This window comes from Chlorocebus sabaeus, chromosome 3 (assembly GCF_047675955.1).
Source record: "Chlorocebus sabaeus isolate Y175 chromosome 3, mChlSab1.0.hap1, whole genome shotgun sequence".
Lineage (NCBI taxonomy): Eukaryota > Metazoa > Chordata > Mammalia > Primates > Cercopithecidae > Chlorocebus > Chlorocebus sabaeus.
In genome coordinates, this window is record NC_132906.1 from 28,331,228 (window position 1) to 28,336,771 (window position 5,544).

The window sequence follows — 5,544 nt, forward strand, 5'->3', positions numbered from 1 at the left end:
TGAATGGTTATCTTTTCTCTGGCAATCCAAATTCACTACTCCTTAAAAATTCTACGTTAAGATTTGCTGGCTGGGCACAGTGGCTCACGCCTGTAATCCCAGCACTTTGGGAGACCGAGGCAGGTGGATCACCTGAGGTCAGGAGTTTGAGACCAGCTTGGCCAACATGGCGAAACCCCGTCTCTACTAAAAGTATAAAAATTAGCCAGGCGTGGTGGCGGGCACCTGTAATCCCAGCTACTTGGAAGGCTGAGGCAGGAGAATCACTTGAGCCTGGGGAGCGGAGGTTGCGGTGAGCCGAGATCATGCCACTTCACTCCAGCCTGGACAAAGCAAAACTCGGTCTCCAAAAAAAAAAAAAAAAAAAAGATTTGCCTATTCCAGCAAACTTCTACCCAATATCAATCTAGAGTTAAATAACTTCATTTCCCACATCTCTTTAGCAATTACATGTAGTTTGCACTTCATTAACATACCCTTATTTATGTTACTTCTCACATACACCCATTTCTGTATTTTAAATCAAAAGATAATGCCTTAAATGTTGTATATATATTGTAGGTGCCACTCAACAGTGCCTCATATGCTGCAAAAACAAAACAAAACAAAAAAAAACAGTAAACATAAGGGTACCTTTTTGTCTTTAAGCCATATTTTCTGGGTCAGTGTGGTCTTTCAAGGGAGTTTAGATAGTCAGGCTCTATTTTTTGTTACTTCACTCCTATAGTATGTGACTTTAAATTGTTCCTTCAGTGTTCAGTTTAAGTACAAACTAAGAAGAGAAACAGTTTCCTTAAAAAACATTTTAAAGTTACAGAGACACCTATGTGTAACATTTCTCCAGAAATATTTGAAGTAATGTAAAACTTCTGGACTGGTCAGTTTAAATATTTTCTTGGAATTTCTATAGAAATTTATGTGGAATTATGTTATATTGGAAATAGTAAATGAACTATAAGAAGACTCCTACTTCTTCACAGAGAACAAGCAGGGATATCCTGGATTTTCACAGTATTTAAGCCACTCCTTAGTTGTCTCATGAAGGAATTAAGGTAGTGGAACACATTCAAGGAATTGCTCAGGTATCAAAATAAGACTATACAAAGTGTAACAGTTTTTTCTGTAGTAGATTTTCAAATAGTTAAAAGACTCTGGCCTCTTTTATTTCTCTATCTTTACTGTATTCTGGCAGTAATAAAGCAATTTCTAATGATGCCAAATTAACAGCAGTTTCTTTGGCCCTTTCCTTTCCCTCCATGAAAGTTACAATATTAGGTTATTTCACAGGTTTCCTCCATGCCCCCCATACCCAACCTAAAACTGTGTTAGGCTGTCAAAGAAAACGAATCAGGTAAGATTACCATTTACCTTTATGCAGTCATTCTAAGTACACATAAAATCAGACATTAACATGAAAATATAGGGGGAAGAGAAACATCAAACCATAGAACTGAGTTTTAGTTTTACTGACATTTATATGGCATACTTCCTGTTTTTGATTTCAGAAGTGCAACCATGCAGTGCTTCTATGAAAAACTGAATAGTTGAGTACAGTTTGAGGATTATGACAACTTATCCAAAGGCAACAAACAGACCTAACTTACTGCTGTTTTCATTTGTGGAATTGCTATCTTTGTTGTAAAAAGCTGAGTATTTTTCAAACATCATTTAATAATAGGGTAGCCCCTAAAACAAGCAAGGAACTGTAAGTCTGAGTTCTGAATTTGACTAGTAATGGAATAAGAAAACCAAGCCAAACTGCATTTAAATATGTATGTAAAAGTAATGCTTGTAAAAATTTGGGTTTTCCTCATTTTGAGATTTCAGTTGCTAGTTGACTATTGGTATGCATTAATTGACAATTCTGCCTAAAGGAGGTAAAGGATAGAGGTTAATTCTTAAATAAAAGTCCCTTTGTTTCACTATTAACTTTTTCTATTTGAAGCATAATTGTGTCAGCTAGTTTATTTTTTGGTAACCACTTAGGAATTTGGGAAGGAGGGGGGCACTCAAGTAAGCAAAGACAGCCAGCTAGACATCAAAATCCATGTTCTTACTTCATGGCCATACAGATAAATTTCATTTCCTAGCCTCCCTTGCAGTTAAGATGTGGGCATATGACTAAGCTCTAGCTAGTGGGATGAGAATGGAAGTCAACTACTTTTAAGCTCTTTAAGTCAACTAAAGAAATCAACAACTTTAAGCTCCTGTCCCTAAAAAACACTCCCAACAGACTGACCCCTCCAAGGAAACCTTGGAAGTTAGCTCCTAAATGCTTAGGTACAGAAAGACCTTGGAAACTAGTAAACAAGTAGTAAACTTGTTTAGCAAGAACAGCTTTGAGCCACTATATATTTTTGGGATGATCTATTATGGCAATTAGCCTACCCTCATTAATTTGATATATAAAACATATATGCAATGTCCCTATGATACACAACTCCACTGGTCACCATTTACATGGTAATGTATGCAAACGGGATTTTTCTGAAGCACAACTGAGAGGCTACAGCTATGCATACATATGAATATAGGTAAATGTTCCTCCTAGGAGTGGTAACATGCTGTGGCTTTGCCAACTCACTCCAACTTCTCATGGGTTTTATTGTGGATGAATATCGATTTGTGTAAAGGAACTTCCCTTTTGTGTCTGTGGTAATAGATAAAGGTGAAATGGATCTTCCAACAAGAATCTTGAGGGGAAAATATATACTTAGGATCAAAATAAGATCTCTTTCTTGGGTTTGTCCAATAGCGATGGCTACACATTAGTCCTATAACCTTTTATGTACCGCCAGGCAGTAGGCCATACTAGTATTAGAAGCCCCTTCCTTTCTCAAAAAAAAAAAAAAAAGTACACTGCTTTGAGCGGTAAAGATATTTCACATACCTGCGCTTTATGTTCCTCATCTGTAAAATGAGAGTTGGATTATATCCCTTAAAAACTTTCCTTTTTTCACTAAATATTCTCCCATCTATGACTACAATGTCCAGAGCCACTGGCAGAATTTTTTTTTTTTTTTTTTTTGAGACGCAGCCTCGCTCTGTCGCCCAGGCTGGAGTGCAGTGGCGCAATTTCGGCTCACTGCAAGCTCCGCCTCCTGGGTTCACGCCATTCTCCTGCCTCAGCCTCCCGAGTAGTTGGGACTACAAGTGCCCACCACCACGCCTGGCTAATTTTTTTCGCATTTGTAGTAGAGACGGGGTTTCACCGTGTTAGCCAGGATGGTCTCCTGCCCGCCTCGGCCTCCCAAAGTGCTGGGATTACAGGGGTGAGCCACCGCACCCGGCCAATTTTTTTGTTTGTTTGTTTGTTTGAGACGGAGTCTCCCTCCGTAGCCAGGCTGGAGTGCAGTGGTGCAATCTCGGCTCATTGCAAGCTCCACCTCCTGAGCTGAAGCGATTCTACTGCCTGTCTCCCTAGTAGCGGAGACTACAGGCGTGCACCACCACGCCTAGCTTTTTTTTTTTTTTTTTTGTATTTTTAGTAGAGATGGGGTTTTACCATGTTGGTCAGGATGGTCTAAATCTCTTGACCTCATGATCTGCCCGCCTTGGCCTCCCAAAATGCTAGGATTACAGGCATGAGCCACTGCACCTGGCCAAAATATTTTTTTTTCTTTTCTTTTTTTTTTGAGACAGAGTTTTGCTCTTGTTGCCCAGGCTGGAGTGCAATGGCACGATCTCGGCTCACCACAACCTCTGCCTCCTGGGTTCAAGCGATTCTCCTGCCTCAGCCTCACGGGTAGCTGGGATTACAGGCGCCCCCCTCCCCCACCCACCACTGGCTAATTTTGTATTTTTAGTAGAGACGGAGTTTCTCAATGTTGGTCAGGCTGGTCTCAAACTCCTGACCTCAGGTGATCCGCCCATCTCATTCTCCCAAAGTGCTGGGATTACAGGTGTGAACCACTGCGACCAGCCTATTTGAAATAATTCTTAACATGAGCATTTCTTCAGATTTCAAGTTGATATTATAGAGGCCCAAGTGCTTCACAGAAACTTGAAATTATTTTTAAAAAATGTTTAACTCTCACCAAGGCACAACAGAGGTTATACTCTTCTCCCGAACAAGCTATTAAATTGAAAAGATTTTTAACTCACTCGAAGTTTTTGAGAGTAATTTTATTTATTATTATTTATTCATTTTTTTGAGATGAAGTCTTGCTCTGTCGCCCAGGCTGGAATGCAGAGGTGTGATCGGCTCACTGCAGCCTTGACTTTTGGGCTCAAGCTATCCTCCTGCCTCAGCCTCCTGAGTAGTAAGGGCTACATGTGTGTTCCACAGTGCCCGGCTAGTTAATTTTAAAGCACTGTGTCACTTCTCTGATTTCTATACTTTACTCCATGAGTGAAGAAATAATACCAAAGCTAATACAGAATGTGATAGTTATTGAAATACTACTATTAAAAGTCAAAAACTAGACAGCAGATTTTATAGTTTTTCAGTGAATTTACCAGTTAAAAACCTTAAATTTTACTTTTCCTAATTGTATGTTTATACTGTAATGTTTCAATATAATAACAATTCATATAATAGCACATTCAGGATCATGGCAAAATCAGCTAAGTCATAGTTAACACACACTCCCTGTCTCCCTACTTATGTAGTGCTAAGTCATATTTTCAGTATAGCTAACAGAAATGATTTTTTGTCTGTCTGCTGGTGGAGTTTTAATCTCCTGGATTTCAACTTTGGTTAAAGCTAAAATATACACTATCCAGACTTTATACAAGCATGAATTGGCTTTAATTCACATTCTTTTGCTGCAGGAGAGCTGCAGAAATATGGACCTCACTCAGGGATGATACTGTTTTAGAAAGGAGAAAGGACAAGCTGTATAACATTGTCCAGAGTGGAGTTTTCATGTTGAGACAAAGCCATGTATAGGCCGGAGTACATGAGAAGAAGGAATAACAACTTCCCCCCGCCCACACACACACAAAGGAACAAGACAGAAGAGAGAGCCAACAATAGTATTTTGACTATTAGTTGACGAGTATGGATTCTAAAAATATCTTTACATAATTGCAGAAATTGAGGAACAATCTAAATGTTTAAAAATGAGGAGACTGATAAATTTTGGTGTATCTGTATGTTGGAATGCTATGCAGATGTTAAAAACAGGTTTTCAAAACTATTCAGTAACATGAAAAAACGGTCATTATAGACTACTGAGTGACAAAAATAAGATATACAACTGTAGTAATTAGCAACTATATATTTTAAATACAGGAAGGAAACAGAGTGTTAACATTGGTTTTTCTCTGGCTGGTGGAATTACAGATGACAATACTTTTGTGGTTTCCAACATTTCTCTAGTTAACACATTCTGTTTACAATTTTAAAACATTACTTTCAAAGAAAAAATGTGATATATGTAAATATGGTTATATAAAATCTGTATACATATGTATTTTATTTATGTATATCAAAACCCGACCAAAAATATTGAGTTTGACAGTTTGCAAAGTGACACTGTAACAGAATACTTTTTTTGACCCTCATTTTATGTTGAGCTCCTTATGGCAGTGAAAGGCCTA